Source organism: Bos grunniens, chromosome 22 (assembly GCF_055505025.1).
Source record: "Bos grunniens cultivar Pamir isolate PY7600 chromosome 22, Bosgru_T2T1.0, whole genome shotgun sequence".
NCBI lineage: Eukaryota > Metazoa > Chordata > Mammalia > Artiodactyla > Bovidae > Bos > Bos grunniens.
Genome location: NC_141186.1, coordinates 46192009 through 46211209, shown reverse-complemented (window position 1 = coordinate 46211209; position 19201 = coordinate 46192009). Strand labels below are relative to the sequence as shown.

The 19201-nt window shown below is 41.6% G+C and overlaps 1 long non-coding RNA gene across 1 annotated transcript in view; it reads left to right on the top strand.

Annotated features, from left to right (window-relative positions):
* The first annotated feature begins 558 nt into the window (after positions 1 to 558).
* LOC147348372 (uncharacterized) overlaps positions 559 to 19201 on the top strand; it is a 41129-nt gene continuing 22486 nt past the window's right edge. Inside the window, exons 1-2 of the long non-coding RNA XR_015151527.1 lie at positions 559 to 2043; positions 3894 to 3991. This is a non-coding gene — a long non-coding RNA (uncharacterized LOC147348372). The remainder of the gene's footprint in view (positions 2044 to 3893; positions 3992 to 19201) is intronic.

The window sequence follows — 19201 nt, the reverse complement described above, 5'->3', positions numbered from 1 at the left end:
TTCCAAGCTCTGAGGCTCCCAGGAGGTACACAATCCTGTAGCCAAGCACATTCACCAAGACTCATCCATGTGAGTCATAGATTTTCTCTCTAGGATCTGCGCATGGTGAGTTCATTTCAACATCTTCTTAATCCCATGTCACTAACAACAGTAGAATCAATAAAACCCACGTGTGATGGGAGACCACAAATCTATTTACCTGTTTGAATCAGGCAAGCATCTACCCTGTTGGCTCTGTCATTAAACTTCTGGGAAAATGCTTTCCACACCTGGAAATATGAACTGGAAATCTCATCATGAGAGATTTTTCCCGATAATTCCCAGGCTTCACTACATGGTGATTCTCAGGAAATTTTGACCTTGCTTTGTTTTGTTCTGGACTAGAGTCAAAAGCATCTCTTAAATGAAAAATCATTTTCAGAAGGGCTAAAATGTAGGGCCATTCATTTTGATGGCCACTGGATACTTTTCATTCTGATCAGCCTCTTCATCCATAGCATTAAAAAAAAAAAAAAAATCAATGTCAAATTGACTAGAGGCCAAGTTGATTGACTATGGGGGGAAAAAGTGTATGAAATAAGAGATTAGGTCATTGAGAGCTTGAAAAAAGTATAGAAACTGAAGAAAAAAAATGGCCTTGTCTATGTGGGGTTTTTTGTTTGTTTGTTTGTTTTTTCCAAACTGAATACATTTTCCAGGCTCACAAGTTTAATTAAAGTCAAAGGAGCATCTCAAAGGCAACAGAAAAAAATAAAGCAGACAAGACATTGAGGTGGCTGGGATAAGAAACTGTGTAGAATGTTATAGAAAAACAAAACCAAAACCTAGGAAAGGAAAGGGAAGATGATGGGAGAGGAGAGGTGGCGGTGGGGAGGGGAGGGGCAGAGGAGGGAAGGGCAGAGAAAGGAGGGAAATACGAATTTGTCAAGTTGACCACACGAAGTGAACTTGGTTTACATCAGCAATATTCAGAGGTCTCTTTTAGGCACTGGTGCTTTGCTTAGTTTCTAGATGGTCACAGAAGCTAAATTATCTGTCTCATCTAAGGACACCCACTAGCAAATGGCAGAGTCAAGACCAAACACTTCTGATTCCAAAGCCCATGTTCTTTCTAATCTAACCCACTGCCTTGGCTTACCATTTATGCATTTCAATTTTTAGTAGTGGAGAAAGGGGTTAAAAACAGCTTTATTTCCATTTCTCCCTATAAGGGCAAATTTAGGTTCACTCAAGCAAAGTCCGTACGTATGTTGGTGCAGTGATGATAACAGAGCTCACATGAGTTGTGCTCCTTCCTTGTGCCAGGTCTGGGCCACATGCCTTGGAGGAGCTATTTCATCTTTACAGCTCCACAGTGTAGGTACCATCATTTGGGATCTCCTTATACATGTGAGGACGCTGAGCCCCGCTCCCCCCACCCCATGTTACATATACATATTCTAGGCTACAAAGTTATTAGAGCGGGAGCCAGGCTCGGAAGCCAGAGGTGTGACTTAACCTGCCTGCCTCAGTCATTGTCCCATCCAGGCAGTTCTTACTGAGCAGTCATTAGGAGAATGCTCTGAGAGTTTCTGACAGTAATTTTGTTAAGAGATATTGATTTGTTAATTGTTTTAACTCACTTTTTGTCTTCTCCTTTTATTTACTCTTATCCTCAACTGTCATATCTGTGAAACTATGATTTTGATGTGCTAGTTTCAGATTTTTTAATATATAAGAAACTAAACACACATTAAAATAAATGAAAAAAATGATACAATAAAAAAATTCATCTGTGTGCCACCTACCATTAACTTTTATGCTCTGCCAGTGGTAAGAATATAGTCCTCCATCACTGCTCAGAAATGTCGCTTATTAATGAGGCAGAAAGAGATTGGACCGTATCCAACACCTCTGAGTGGGGAAGAAAGAGGCAGGACTCTGACCCGGACTTGAGGATTCCACTCCAGACCTTGCCCTCCACACCACCGGCCTCCCTCCTGCACCTCATCCATGTTGCCTAGAAGTCCGGGGATGCAACAGGGAGCTCCAGAAAGCTTGAAGGTACAACTGATCCTGTCGTTCTTTAACATGTTGGTATTTTGTTCATCATGGGTGCTTTAGGCATTAGTCTTGATTCTTTAACAAACATTACATGAAAATAGTGTGTGTTTTGATTATTAAATGTATTTAAATGTTTTAATATATAAATATGCAATGCAGGAGACCTGGGTTTAATTCCTGGGTTGGGACGTTCCTCTGGAGAAGGAAATGGCAACCCACTTCAGTATTCTTACCTGGAGAATTCCATGGACGGAGAAGCCTTGGCAGGCTACAGCTCATGGGATCACAAGAGTCGGACACGGCTTAGCGCTGTCTTTTTTTTTTTTTAATGTTGTCTTTATACCAACATAGACAAAAACATATTTTAAAATGTTTTTTTAACAGAGAAGGAGGCCCATGAATGTCTCGACACGGCCCTTATGAAGCTGATTACTTCCTACTTCCAACACATCTCCGCTTCTCCCTCAGGACCAAACAGTGTGCCCAACAGCAGTTCATAGCCACTTGGCCTTTCAACTGCAAAACATGAATGAATTCTAAAAGCTTTATCTTGCTACATTGTTTCTGAGAAACTCCATTATGTATCATTTTCTATTTCCAGTGACTCACTGATGCTTATAACCCCTCTTGAAATCTCCTCGGCTTTGTTTTCTGCGACACTTGAGTCTCCAACCTTCTATCCATGATAAACTATCCATCATAAGCAAACTATCTAGCCTAAGCATTTTTGGTTACTGCTTTATTTTCTTTTAAGGGGAGGAGGGCTTCCAGCAAACCAGATGTGACTGTCTCTAGTTTCATTCCTTAATGTACAAGTTGCAGGTTCCTTATAGAACCTCGGGGTAAATCACAAACAAGAGTTAACACATCACCAACCCAACTTCCTCTTCTCAGCATGTCTGTTTCAGGTTAGAGTGAACGACAGACTCAAATATCAAAGGCATATTGCCCCTAAATTAGCCAATCAGCTCCAAATACAGCTGGAAATAAGAGCAGGGGATAATGTTTTTCAATCAGCGGACAACCCTTTGAAAGTTTAATTATAAATGCTAACCGTTTATTTCAAGCTAAATGAAATTTGCCACTTCTACGTAGGCAATGAACAGTGTATGTCACCCCAGCCCAATCTCTGTCTCTTACTGCCTACAACAGGGGGAGTAAAAATTATGTAGATCCCCATTCGCTGACTTCTATTATTGCATTTTCTTTTAAGGGAATAGAAAATGCTTGCTACACAATTGTTGGAAGAAATCAATTTTCTGAGCAGCTCTTGTACAAAGAAATTGGTCTGGGTTAAACTGACAAGGCAGATTAGAATCAGTGTCCTTGAAATTGGCAATCACATTACCCATCAATGAGGACTGTTTTCCAGGTCAGGGGAAGAAAGGAATGGTCAGTTTGAATGGGTCTCAGGTGTCAGGTCTGGAGAGAAGCAAGGTTTTTATCTATCCCTGTCAGGGAAACGGTGATCTCCATCTCATGGGTTCACACTCTGGAAATAGTTGCAATGAATCATTTTCAAGGCAAGCCTGCAGAAGCTTCTGCACGGGTGCAGTGAAGTCTTCCTCACCCGTAAGACCCCGCCCCACCCACCCCACCAGTCCCAGCTCACATGTCACTTCTCCTCGGGTAGGAAGATACAGTGGACAGGTATAAATTTGTCTGCCCAAACCATCACCATCCTTAGGAAACTCTTCCTCCCTCACTTCATAGAAGAGCTCCTCTCTTTAGCCTTACCCTCTTAGCCATCACATCATGAGATGTGATGACTGGCCAGCTTGAGTCAAGAGCCATCCCTTGGGTGAACATCTAAGTGAGATTCAAAGTGTGATATGCCCATTGATTTGCAGATTCCCGTGTTCCTTCGAATCAAGCCCAGAAATGGAAATCTGGTGTAGAACTAGTGAGGCAGTGAAGTCCAGCCTTTGAAAACAGAGAGACCTGCCATGTAAGTAGCTGAGTAACTTCATGCAAAGCCTCCCTCCATAGTTCTATTTTTAGAATGGGAACAATATCTATTCTGTAAGGTTTTATAAGGATTACAGTTACTGCTTGTAAAGTTCTGAAAATACTGTGGCTACTAGAAAAATAGTTAACCGTATGTAGTCTTACACCAGATTATCAAAACTCATCAGCCAATGATGATAAAGTGGGGTCATAATTTTGTTTCATTCCCAAATGCCCACGATCCTGACTCCAAGTAGTGTAGCACCTGGGTGCCAGTTCTGCCCCTCTGGAATCCCCGAAGTGCTTCCAAGTTTCCCCAGTTGCTGTCCTTTGGTTCACAACATGGTCCGACTGAGACCGTCTCTAGGAGGCAGCCTCTGTTTGGTAGTGTCCACCGTGTTTTCCTGCCCTTCACTGTCACTGCACAGTGTGCTCTTTATTAAGTCACCAGAGCCCAAGCCAGAGGTGCTGGCCCTAATGTCCCCTTGTCATTGCTCCCTGAGGTGACGCAATGGAGCTGGGTTCTGGAGGCGATTAGGAGAAATGACTCTCCTCAGCTACCTGGACCTCTAATTCATTCTTTATTTCCTGAAACAACTCAGCAAATTTCAAAGAATCAGCAGCACTCAGAAATGATTCCATCTCCATTAATCCACGCCCTCCAGAAAATACAATCTACCAAATATGAATTAATAGTTTCAACAATAGAAATAGAAACCTTTTGGGAACTTATGGCTGCTTTTCTCCACGCCTAGCAATACCCCTCACTCCACCCTAACAATTTCAGAGGTTCTAGGGCTCAGTCTCAGCCAGGTCACATGTGGAATCTGAGTCAACTCTTTATTCATCAAAACAAACCCAGAGTATAGACCCCGCCCACAGCCAGTGACCACATGCTTGGAGGACAGAGGACAGATAACATGGGTTTGTAGAGATCAAGGACCTCCAAGAAAGGATGTGAATATGATTTTCTGGAGAGTATGTAAATCAATTTTTCTCCCTCTCACTTTCTTACATATGCTCTATGATATTTAAGGTTTTCTAACAGTAAATACGTTATGTTGATAACAAGGTCAAGGTACAGCATTAGTATAAGTTGTATTTCAATTTGACTTTATAAGAATATTTAGATACTGGATCAATAAATAATTTGTGTGTATTGAAGTATTTTCCATATACTATGTTGTTGTTCAGTCACCCAGTCGTGTCTGACTCTTTGCAACCCTGTGGACTGCAGCATGCCAGGCCTCCCTCTCTGTATACTATGCTATGCTAACTCACTTCAGTCGTGTCCGACTCTGTGTGACCCCATAGACGGTAGCCCACCAGGCTGCCCCGTCCCTGGGATTCTCCAGGCAAGAACACTGGAGTGGGTTGCCATTTCCTTCTCCAATGCATGAAAGCGAAAAGTGAAAGTGAAGTCGCTCAGTCGTGTCCGACTCTTAGCGACCCCATGGACTGCAGCCTACCAGGCTCCTCCATCCATGGGATTTTCCAGGCAAGAGTACTAGAGTGGAGTGCCATTGCCTTCTCCACTCTGTATACTATAGATTAGTATAATATACACTAATGTATATAAAATTATACATATTAGTGTTATATATATTCCTTTTTGTAATTAAATATAAATTTTAGACAAATTTAAGTAATTCTCTATTAATGGAGTGAAGACAAAGGTAAGTGCTTTAGGGAATCTATTCAATTTTTATAAACAAAACACTGATTATAAATTAACATATGAGTTTATCAGGACTTTTTTATTGATCTTCCTTCAAAGTTAACTTTCACTTGCACGTACCCAAAATGTCATGCTGTGGTTGAGAAAATCTGCTCACCAGATCTCACAGCCAATTGTTTTCATGCCAGAGGTGCTATGTGATCATATGTGTAAAGGCAGGAAACTTAGGGATTCCAGTGACCTATAAATGGTCTGTCACCTAGGAGCAAGATTTCAGTAAAAACCCGCTTGAAATGAACCTCACACTTAAAACATAATGAATTTGAAACCATCAAAAAGTGGTATGAGGTTCATGACTCTATCACAAGGCTAACTTCAAGAGACAGGCAGACCATAGGAATGCAAGGAAGATTCAACTCATTTTTTGCAGCCAGTTTTTTTTTTTTTCTTTCTAGTCACAAATGATTATTCTGTATAAGTGTTCCTGAAAGTTCTCCTTTCTAATGGTGGGTCTTAGCAATGTTTCACCACACCACAATTTTTAATGGATCATTACATTGCATTTTATCCTAAGGTTACTTGTCTGTCATTTCTGTAGTTGAGTAAACTAGTATTTCTTCTCTGTTTCTTGTATTTCGTCATCATTGAAGATAGTATGACTCCTTTACTCTTTCAAATTTATGAAATTAGATTGTGTCTGTCCTTAATTATCTTAAATTAAATGGGTAAGACAGTCATTATGGATGGGTGGTCTCTTCCAGACTGCCTTCCACTGTAAAATGACTCAGGAAATAAAGCTCTGAGAGCTGAATCATGAGGTCTAACCAGGCCTGCTGGGCAGGGCAGTGTGCAAGTGGCTGGGCAGCCCTTTCCTGAAAAGCATAGTGGGGGAAATATAGCAAGTCTGGGTGAACCCAGATGTCTTAACCAACCAGTTCAGTTCAGGTAAATTATTTAGTAAAACAAAGCCAAATATGGCAGCTCTGTTTTTAGTTTTTTAAGGAGCCTCCATATTGTTCTTCCTAGTGGCTGTTCCAGTTTACATTCCCACCAGCAGTGTAGCAGGGGTCCTTTTTCTCTATATCATCTCCAGCGTTTATTATTTGTACACTATTTGATGTTGGCGATTCTGACTGGTATGAGGTGATACCTCATTGTAGCTTTAATTTGCATTTATTTTAATAATCAGTGATGTTGAACATCTTTTCAACTAGCATCATACTCGGTGTTGAAAAGCTGAAAATGTTTTCTCTAAGATCAGGAACAAGACAAGAATATCCACTCTTACCCCTTTTATTCAACATCATTTTGAAAGACCTAGGCACAGCAGTTAGAGAAGAAAAAGAAAGAAACAGAATTGAAATTGGAAAATAAGAAGTAGAACCATCATGGCTTGTAGATGACCTGATACTTTGCATTGAAAATCCTAAAGATTCCACCAAAAAACTACTAGAGCTCATCTATGAATTCAGTAACATTGTCGGATACACAATGAATACACAGATACCTGTTGCTTTCTATATGCTAACAATGAAAGTTCAAAAAGAGAAATGAGGAAAGCAACCCCATTTACTATTGCATCAAAAAGAATAAAATATCTAGGAATAACCTTACATAAGGAAGCAAAAGACCTGTATCCCAAAAACTAATAAGACACTGATGAAAGAAATCGAAGATGACACAGACAAATGGAAAGATTACAATGTTCTTCAGTTGGAAGAATCAGTATTGTGAAAATTACTATACTACCCAAGGCAATCTACAGAGTGCAATTCCTATCAAATTACCAATGGCATTTTTCACAAAACTAGAACAAAGACCTTAAAATGTGTATGGAAACACAAAAGACCCATTGCCAAAGTAATCTTGAGAAAGAAAAACAGAGCTGAGGAATTAGGCCCCCTGACTTCAGATATATTACAAAACTACAGTAGGCAAAACCATATAGTACTGGCACAAAAAACAAACATTTAGATCAATGGAATAGGATAGAAAGCCCATAAATAAATGCACACACATATGGTCAATTAATCTATAACAAGGGAGGCAAGAACATGCAATGAAGAAAAGACATTCTCTTCAAAAAGTGGTTTGGGGAAAACTGAGCAGATGCCTATAAAAGAGTGAAAATAAAAACATTCTCTAACACCATCAGTTCAGTTCAGTTCAGTCACTCAGTCTTTGAGACCCCCTGAATCGCAGCATGCCAGGCCTCCCTGTCCATCACCAACTCCCGGAGTCCACTCAAACTCATGTCCATCGAGTCAGTGATGCCATCCAGCCATCTCATCCTCTGTCATCCCCTTCTCCTCCTGCCCCCAATCCCTCCCAGCATCAGAGTCTTTTCCAATGAGTCAACTCTTTGCATGAGGTGGCCAAAGTACTGGAGTTTCAGCTTTAGCATCAGTCCTTCCAATAAACACCCAGGACTGATCTCCTTTAGGATGGACTGGTTAGATCTCCTTGCAGTCCAAGGGACTCTCAAGAGTCTTCTCCAACACCACAGTTCAAAAGCATCAATTCTTCGGTGCTCAGCTTTCTTCAAAGTGCAACTCTCACATCCATACATGACCACTGGAAAAACCATAGCCTTGACTAGATGGACCTTTGTTGGAAAAGTAATGTCTCTGCTTTTGAATATGCTATCTAGGTTGGTCATAACTTTGCTTCCAAGGAGTAAGCATCTTTAAATTTCATGGCTGCAATCACCATCTGCAGTGATTTTGGACCCCCCAAAAATAAAGTCTGACACTGTTTCCACTGTTTCCCCATCTATTTGCCATGAAGTGATGGGACCAGATGCCATGATCTTCGTCTTCTGAATGTTGAGCTTTAAGCCAACTTTTTCACTCTCCTCTTTCACTTTCATCAAGAGGCTTTTTAGTTCCTCTTCACTTTCTGCCATCAGGGTGGTGTCATCTGCATATCTGAGGTTATTGATGTTTCTCCTGGCAATCTTGATTCCAGCTTGTGCTTCTTCCAGCCCAGCATTTCTCATGATGTACTCTGCATAGAAGTTAAATAAGCAGGGTGACAATATACAGCCTTGATGTGCTCCTTTTCCTATTTGGAACCAGTCTGCTGTTCCACGTCCAGTTCTAACTGTTGTTTCCTGACCTGCATATAGGTTTCTCAAGAGGGAGGTCAGGTGGTCTGGTATTCCCATTTCTTTCAGAATTTTCCACAGTTTATTGTGATCCACACAGTCAAAGGCTTTGGCATAGTCAATTCAAAAAGGATTAGAGACCGAAGTGTAAGACCAGATACTATAAAACTCCTAAAGGAAAACAGGCAGAACACTCCTTGACATAAAATCATAGCAGTATCTTTTGGATTTATCTCCTAGTGTAATAGAAACAATATAAGGTTTTTTAAATCATAAAGAAGAGAGAGAGAGATTGCATTTATATAGATATAGATATATTGTTGTTGTCATTGTTCAGTTGCTAAGTCCTGTCTGACTCTGTGCAACCTCATGGGCTGTAGGATGCCAGGCTCCTCTGTCCTCCACCATCCCTGGCGTTTGTTCAAATTCCTGTCCATTTAGGTGGTGATGCTATCTATCTCGTTCTCTACTGGCCCCTTCTCCTTTTGCTTTCAATCTTTACTGGGATCGGGGTCTTTTCCAGTGAGCAGGCTCTTGACATCAGGTGGCCAAAGTGTTGGAGGAGCAGCTTCAGGATCTGTCCTTTCAATTAATATTCAAGATTCATTTCCTTTAGGATTGGCTGGTTTGATCTCCTTTCAGTCCAAGGGGCTCTCAAAGAGTCTTCTCCAGCACCACAATTTATATATCCAGCAGCAAAATGCAATCATGCAAAGTACATAAGGCAAAGATGACAAAAATGAGAGTTAAAAAGTTTTTGGAGATTTAAAAATCACTGCTCACAGAAACTGATTATTGAATTCAATAAGAATGGACTAGAATATAAAAAATAAATTTAAAATATTTAAAATATACAAGACAGTAATAAAATAATTGACATGCATATAAATTTATATTAAAGTTTGCACCCCAACATAGACTGCATACTTTTTAAAGAACAGATTGGTCATTAAAAGAAATCACATACTAGAGACAAAAAGAAAATGTCAATATATTTCTAATTCTTATTATCAGACAATGTTCTCTAACTACAATGTAATAAAATTTAAAATAAGTAAAACTGAGTTAGCTAAAAATATGAATCAGTGTATTTATAAAGTAAGAAAAACTGAGACAGAAAATTTACTGTCAGGTAGAACTTGGGGAAACAAGGAAACAAAAGGGGTAACTCTATAGTAAATAAAATGGAAGTAGTGCATGCCAACATTTGCTGGGTGTTGCTAACACAGTTCCAAGAATGCAAAGTCTAGCTCTGAATACCTTCTGAAAATAAAGAAGATTGAAAAATAAATAAGCTAAATGATCATCTAAAGATGGGAGGAAAAGGACAACAGAGCTGTTTCAAAGAAACAAGTAACATGGCGATATGAAGATAAATGGCAGCTGCAGAAAGTTGTATAGATGAGGCAAGGAATACACAATTCCTAACTTATACACATTATCTTAGAAATTTGAAAATAGGGGCAGTCTGGGCAGCTCATTTCATGAGGCGAGTATAATTTTAATAGCTAAACCAGATGAAAAGAGTTCAAGAGTAAAAAAAAAAGTACTATAATTCAATTTAACGTCCGAACTTAATTTTGAAAATCTTAAATAAAATATTACCTATTTATTTCCAAAAGTATATTAAGATGATCCAAGGATGGCCCAACATAAGAAAAACTAGCTATATAATTCACTCTAAAAAACAGAATAAAAGACTGCAGGGTCACAATAGAAATAGAAAAAGCATGTGATAAAGACCAACATCCACTTCTGAAAAAAAAAATCTTAGAAAACTAGAAACGATGTGATAAAGTTTATCATCCAAAAATCCATTGAAAAACATCATTTTAATAAAGAAATTTTATAAGCACTTTTTAAAGTCAGGAACAAGATAAAACTTACCTCTGTAACAGCTGCTATTCCAAGTATTTGGAAAAGCAATAAGATAAATGAGTAACAAAAATATTGAATTGGAAAGGACAAGAAAAAATATTCTTTACATAGAAATCCACAGAAACTAGAAGAAAACCTTTAGAATTTGTGAGAGAGTTCAGCAAGCTTTCCAGAAACAAGATTAAGTTATAAAAACCCTTAGTGGGCACCTACTAAAGCAAATTCCTATTAGAAAATGCAATAAGAAAATTTATAATGGCAACTAAAACTGTGAATTATCTACTAGCTAATACAATAAAGATTGCATAGGCTCTTTCTGGAAAGATTTTAAATTTTATTCTAAGATGGTAACAATGACCTATGTCAATGTATATCATGCCTAAGGTTTGGGTCAAGTAAATATTGAAATGATACCAATCAATATACACTGAATTAGTTTGAAAATAAATGAAATTCCAATAAAAAAATTCAAGCATTTTTTGAAAATACTCTCTAAGATATATATGGATGAGTAAAATTTCTTGAATGACAAAGAATATTTTCAAATAGGAGGGTAGGAAGATTCTTCTTGCCACATATTCAGTTCAGTTCAGTCGCTCAGTCATGTCTGACTCTTTGTGATCCCATGAATCATAGCACACCAGGCCTCCCTGTCCATCACCAACCCCCAGAGTTCATTCAAACTCATTTCCATCGAGTTGGTGATGCCATCCAGCCATCTCATCCTCTGTCGTCCCCTTCTTCTCTTGCCTCCAATCCCTCCCAGCATCAGAGTCTTTTCCAATGAGTCAAGTCTTCACATGAGGTGGCCAAAGTATTGCAGTTTCAGCTTTAGCATCAGTCCTTCCAATGAACACCCAGGACTGATCTCCTTTAGGATGGACTGGTTAGATCTCCTTGCAGTCCAAGGGACTCTCAAGAGTCTTCTCCAACACCACACTTCAAAAGCATCAATTCTTCGGTGCTCAGCTTTCTTCACAGTCCAACTCTCCCATCCATACATGACCACAGGAAAAACCATAGCCTTGACTAGATGGACCTTTGTTGGCAAAGTAATGTCTTTGCTTTTGAATATGCTATCTAGGTTGGTCATAACTTTCCTTCCGAGGAGTAAGCGTCTTTTAATTTCATGGCTGCAATCACCATCTGCAGTAATTGTGGAGCCCCCAAAAATAAAGTCTGACACTGTTTCCACTGTTTCCCCATCTATTTCCCATGAAGTGATGGGACCAGATGCCATGATCTTCATTTTCTGAATGTTGAGATTAAAGCCAACTATTTCACTCTCCTCTATTAAGACATATTAAAAAGCAATAGTAATTAAGACAGTATGGTAATTAAGACAGTATGGCAATAAAATAGGAGCAGAAGAGTAGACCAAGGGAGGAGATTAGAGCATCCCATGGACTCCTGAAACCCTTGGGACAGAGGGCATCATATTACAGAGAAGCATTACAAAACACTGGGAGAAAAGACTGAGTATTCAGTAAAGAGCATGGGAAAAGTAGCATCACTCCATGGGAATTTTACTTTAAATTATTTCCTCACACCAAATAAAATAATCTGTACATGGAGGAAGAACTAAACTGAATGTTAAAAGTATAGAATTAATGAAGGAAATGTAGACAAAATCTTTACAACCTTGAGTTAGGAGAAGCTTCTTAATCCAGATTCCAACACATAAACCCTAAAGAGATAAATCCATGGCCCTGAATGAAAGATTTCCCCTCAAAATTACATCACAGACAGAGTTATCAGGCAGGGGTCAGACTTACTCTTGACCCTGTGATATCATCAGTTAAACAGTGGCACTGTTAATTGAGCAGTTACTATGTATCAGGCACTGTTCTGAGTACTTTATATACCTTGAATCATTCACTCTTCTTGAGTACTATTTTTAACCCATTTTACAGATAAGGACACTGGGTTAGTAAACTTGTCTAAAGTCATGTAGCTGGTAAAGGGTAGAGCTGGGATTTTAACCCTGATAACCTGGCCAAATCCAAAATCTATTCCCTTAACTGTGGTTACACAGCTTTTTAGGATTTCCCTTGCTGATGCCAAGGGAAGCAAGTTAGGGAAAAAAAGAGCCAAGGATGTCAGGTACTGCAAGGGTGAGGAGAGACCATTGAATGCAACACTTCAGTGACGTTTGCAAGTACTTTTGTAGTGGAGGTGTGCTGACTTGTGGAGAAGTGATCAGCTAGCAAGACAACGCAGTCTTGTACACTACAGCTCTAGAAACTTTGGAAAGGACTTTCCTTTAATCCCAGCCACTTCAGTGTTCTGTGGCTTGCAGTGTAAGAATATATATATTTTAAATTCTTTGGATAATGCTGCTGATTATGAAAAACATGACAGCTATAAAATTCACGATCCTTACTCTCCAGAACAGACTCTCCACAAATTCAGGGTGTCTGGCAAGTTACAGCCAAAGCCTCTAAACAAATTGGTTTTCAAACCAGTATCTCCAGCTAATATTTTCCACAACACGCAATCTCATTCTTGTTTGCAGTAAAACATTGGAATGAAACCATACTCTGTTTGTTCTCCGGCTCACATTATGACCTGCTATAAAATGAATTAATATTCATAAATCTTTTTTACTGCACTAATCTCAATGTTTTAAAGTAGTGATTACCACCTGACATGGGGCAGGCCAATGACTAAAGGAATCTTCAGACAGCATAAGCCTAAGCATGTTTGAAGAGTGAAGCGAAGGAAAAGGTTCACATGTCAAATTTGGGCATAAACACGAACATTTTGAGAAGATTTTCCATAAGGACTCCAGATACTTTGGGGTAAAAATGTCCTGGAACATTTTTTCTGTAGAGTATCTGGGAACATGAGCAAGGGTGTTGGACATGGGTTATGTAACATGGAATATACCACGTGGACAGCCTTTTTGAAATTTTCCAGATGAGATACATCATTTGGAAAGCTTAGAAACACCTTCGGTAATCCTCATGTTTTCTGTAATTAAAGTTTCTTCAGGCTCTGACACACCTGAGCAGTGGATTAACTTTTGACTGTCCATATCTGAAGCTACTGAGAAATCCCACAGGCTTAATAAAGCTGCCTGAGGAGAGGTGGACCTCAGAGCTACCCAACGGGAAACTTGGAACACGCTGGAAACCAAGAATGGCCCGGCACATACAGCTGAACAGAGAAACAGGGAAGAGAAGTAGTAGATGCGCTTCGTATGATTTTAATTAGAAGAATAAGGAAGCAGGATGGTTTATACTGTTGAGAATACTTATTCTTAGTTTGGGACCTAAGTTTTCAAGAGTAGAGAAGGACTGAGGAGAGACTCGTTCATTCAATAAATAGTTATTGAATTTCTCCCATGCCAGAAAGCACCACATAAGGCCTTGGGGATCTGATGGTGAACAAATGCAGAGTTTTGAATTTGGTAGTCAAGGTGGGCAAGTCATGAGATGAAGGAAAGTATTAAGCATGAGCTGAGATCAGTGATTTTAAGAAAGTACTAGAGTTTCAAGAGAGCAACAAAAGAGGTTGACTGGGTCTTGAGAATCATGGAGATACTAAAGAATTTGAAAGCATTCATTCCATGAAGGGAAGCAGTACCTGAGCTCTCTGCCAGAGAGACCCAAGAAGGGCTGTTCTCCCCAGCAATGTCAGGGGGAGGGTGGTGGAAGGAGAATTTGGGGAGCAGGAAGAGCAGTAGCCCCCCACCCTTCCCTGAGCATGTTCTCCCAAAGGGATGTCTTGTCAGCAATAGTTTTCAGATACTCCATTGCCAGGAGCATTAAGATTGTGGAAGGACTTTGAAGGGAGCAATGCAGAGCAAGTCCAAGCTCTCACCTACAGAGATGGGACATGTTGCAGGCGTGCTCATCCCTTAGGTCCCACTATGGGCCGGGCCACACCACTCACTTGCTCTTCTGTGGTGGTAGGGCCCAGCCCAGACTCTTTTCAGAACTCTAATCTGTAGTTTTACCAAGTTGTCTTCCCTAAGCTGCCGACCTACAGAGCTATAAAACTATAAAACTGTCTAACGAAAGTTTTATTTGCCTCTGTCTCTCATATGTTTCAAGTGAAAAGGGCCCCAAACTGGTCTTGCTTTTCAACCCTAAATCTGCTTATCCTCTGGTTTCCCATCCTGGTGAATGTCACTCAGTTACTCAAATGTAAAACATGGTGGCCAGGGCATCCGTCTCAATACCTCCTGTCAGCTTCATCCCCTCCTACCAAGCCAATCAGTGAATAACTTTCAGGTCTGCCCACTTGACTTCCTCCCACCTCTACCTGTGTCCAGACCATATCACTTCTTCTCTGAAAGACTGCAGCCACCCTCCAGCTCCAGCCTGGTCTCCCTGCTGCACTTCCTGCCCATTCCCTCTCCCCACCTCCCACCCAGTTTTCAGCAGAGACATAGAGAGAATCTTGAGTGTGTGAAGCTTCAGAGAGAGAGAAAGCATGACTGCTCCCATCCTCAGGCATCTCGAGGCAGCCCTCCTCATGCTTTGGGGAACAGGGAAATCTTTGAGCTTCCATTGACATATGGCAGGAGACCCATACAGAAGGCTGGTGCTTCAGAGGACAGGCCATTACTTTGTGAACTTTAGGGAAGATGAGTTCCAGGAAGAAAAGGCCTGAGGGAAACTGGCACTGCGCATGCTCTAAAGCCTGGCTTTTCTGTTGTTAATCCAGAAGGCTTTTCTACAAAAAACAGGAGTATAATAACCCTGACAACACCACCGCTAGTATGCTGTGGCAGACATGGTCGGTGTCCACCATTTTTCCTTGGATCCTGTTATCATCCCTTCCTTTTATTAATTCTGTACACAGTGTCCCGTGTACATCCCCAAACCTGCACTCAAGCCTCTTTGTCAACGCTACCTTCCACTTCGGCGCTTGGCCACTTGTGCTAAGATGCCGCCTCCCTCTGAGGCGTGTCCACATTGTCTCCAGAGCTCCGCGAGGGATCTGGTCAATATTACCCTTGATGCAGCTCTGCTTGATGTCTTTGCTCAGCTTCCTTTCCCTCCCTCTTCCACGTTCCTATGTTGTTTGCTCCTGATGATCACTTTCCCATGAGACCTGGTCTCAAGTTCTGCTCCTGGAAACCCAGACGGAACGGGAACCCAGATCTCTGCAGCAGGCATAGGCTAAGCACTTCTATGCATTCTTTCCTCCAACCCTCAGAATAATGGCTTGAGGTCAGGACTACCCATAGCTGCATTTTACCAATGGCAAAACACAGGATCAGGGACATTTGGTTTCTGTCACACAGCCAGTGCCAAGGAGAGGCAGGTCTGGCCCCGCCCATATCCATCCCAGCTCTTGACCATTTTGCTGTACTGTGAAGTCACAGCCACTCCCCTCCATCTTCCCCCACACAAAGCAGTGTCTGAGGAAAAGGATTCATTGTGAAGAGTGGTCCTGGGAAATGCGCAAGGAGCAGAGAGAGTACACCAGGGCAGGGGAAAAGCAAACCAGAGGGTGTGTTCCAGCTGCCTGCATGGCAGGGCTTGATCCCATTCAGTCCAACCCCTAGAGCTGTCGTGCGGAACACACCTCAGGATTGTCTGCCTGAAAAATGGAAGGGGGAGTGTTTCTTTACCAGCTCTGTCCCCGGCTGGTTAAGGGTTCCCAAACGTTTAAAGTCTGTGCCACTAACATCCGCGTCTTGTCAGGGGAGCCCCCAGAGAGAAGCGTTGTCAGGCACACCTTGGTTGAGTGGCTGCCATGGCACTGACTGGTACTGTCTCATGCAATCCCTGCCTCTCAGTAGGAATCTGCCTGTGTTGAGCATGCTGTGTGCCCAACCCAATGCCAGGCCCTTCTTATGCATCAGTTTGTTCACACCTGGCCACACCTGACTGGGCAGGTACTGGTGTTGTTCTCATTTTACATCTGTGGAAACTGAGGTCCTGAGTGGTGAGATGACTCGCTCCTGGTGTGTGGCATTGCAGGGGCAGGGACTCCTTGGCCCTCTCTTCCCAGCTCCTGCTCTCACCTTCACTGGGGGCTGCTCTGCAGGGCAAACCGCCCCACAGGCCATGGCAGCCTTCCATGGGCTGAGCAGGCCCCAGCTCCGGGCCTGGTTCTTATTCGGGGAACCCAGCCAGAAATCCAGCCAGGGACCGGATGGCGTCTTATAATTTCTCTGTATCCCCCAAGCTGCCTAGCACTAAATAAATACTTGCTGACTGATTGACTCATACTGGCCTTGCTTCCAAGTTTCCCTGGGCCCCTTCACTAGGCAGCCGGCCCCCTCTCTGCCCTTTCGGAGTCCCCCATTTCCACCAGCTCCTGAAGCCTGAATTTGAAAGTGTAGGGAGTGTTGTGTTTCCAGAGATACGAGCTGGTGACAGAAGGGGCTTAGCAGTGAGGGTGGGCAGCAGTGGAGACATGAGAGGAAAAGTTTGGGATGGGATAGGAGGGGTCTTCACACTCCCTGTGCTAGAGGGGCCCCAAAGCAAATTGCAATCAATAAAAATGTGCACTGACCGCTCTGAGAGATATTCCTGGGAGACTACAAAATTTAGATAAGGACACAGGCTCCAGACCAGGCCTCCTGGCTTCAAATCCTGGCTGCAGCTGTCACCTTAGCTATCTGTGCTTCAAGAACTTCCACTGTAAACTGCGATGATAGTAATAGTAATAACACAACAACAACCACCTTAGGGTTGTTGCTTGGGTTAAAATGAGATTACAGTGTCTGGCTAGTGGTACGTGCTCTGTGAATATTAACTGTCATGGTTGCTGTTCTTATGTAGCCAGAGGTTAGAACCCTGCAAGCCACCACTGTCCTATTGATGTAGACACAATGCTTAGGGAAGACAAATGTTCAGAAGCACCACCAGTTTAAATCCAAATGCAGGTCAGATTAACTCTGAAGTCCAAGTGCTTCTGTTATATCAGCATGTACACATTTCAGTCGTTTATCTGTTGGTTATTATTCTAGTGTCTGTGAGAACTATTTATCATTTTGCCCATCATATTTGAAAATGTCTGCCAGGAGAAAGTTTCTTGACAGGGTAAAGAAGGAATTGAGCAGTGCACAAAGGAAAAGCCATTCAGCTTTCATAATCGAATGGAAGGACAGTCTGGCTCAAAGTAGCCTCAGTTAAAGTCAGCTCAGATATCACATTTTTGCTTTTCTTTTAAAACTTGTTCATATGTTCCAGTGTCATCCTTTCATAAACCTACAGGACTTAGTACTGTTTTTTTAAAATCTCATTCGTAACAGTAAAATTGTTGAGGTTTGAAGTTGTGTCACCATATGATCTTTGAGGTCTAGTTCTAGCTAAGAGGTGTGTCTTGTCTATGTCAAAAGTAGCCTGGTTAAACTAGCTGCCCGGTTCCTTGGAAGTCAGTTGACCCACAACATCTTGGCTACAACAGGAGCATACTATGATGGTGCCTCCAGATTTACCATCATGAGCATTCTGCTAGTACTTTTACCTGAGGGACTGTTACTACTCCATACCTGCTCCTATTCCTAACTTCAGTTCAGTTCAGTTCAGTTCAGTTGCTCAGTCATGTCTGACTCTTTGCAACCCCATGAATCGTAGCACTCCAAGCCTCCCTGTCCATCATCAACTCCCAGAGTTTACTCAAACTCATGTCGGTGAGTTTGACTCATCATCGAGTCGGTCATGCCATCCAGCCATCTCATCCTCTGTCATCCCCTTCTCCTCCTGCCCCCAATCCCTCCCAGCATCAGGGTCTTTTCCAATGAGTCAACTCCTCGCATGAGGTGGCCAAAGTACTGGAGTTTCAGCCTTAGCACCAGTCCTTCCAATGAACACCCAGGACTGATCTCCTTTAGGATGGACTGGTTGGATCTCCTTGCAGTTTAAGGGACTCTCAAGAGTCTTCTCCAACACCACAGTTCAAAAGCATCAATTCTTCGGTGCTCAGCTTTCTTCACAGTCCAACTCTCACATCCATACATGACCACAGGAAAAACCATAGCCTTGACTAGATGGACCTTTGTTGGCAAAGTAATGTCTTTGCTTTTGAATATGCTATCTAGGTTGGTCATAACTTTCCTTCCAAGGAGTAAGCGTCTTTTAATTTCATGGCTGCAGTCACCATCTGCAGTGATTTTGGAGCCCCGAAAAATAAAGACTCGTATTCAAAGAACACCAACTATTTGCTCCTTGTGTGACTCACTTTATCTTCAAAACAGTTCCCTGAAGTAGAGAATTTTATCTTCATTTTACAAATCAGGAAACCAAGGCACAGAAAACCATAGTAACTTTTCGATGATCACCAGTCAGTGAGGTGAGCAGTCACCTCAAGGAATCTGTCTGGACTGTCTGTGCTTTCAGCCACTACCCTCAACTACCACTTACTCAGAGCATGAAAATGGGCCTCCTTGTGATCCCCACCAGCAACATGGGGATCATGCTCAGGGAGTGTCTTCAGTGGGGAGGCAGTGTATATAAAACTTAACCAAGAAAGGACAGGTTATGTAAGGGAATAATAACAGATTCAACTCTGTTCCTATCACATACTTGCATCTTTCATGTATGCATATCTGTGTGACATTTGTAAAACTCCAGAAAAATAGA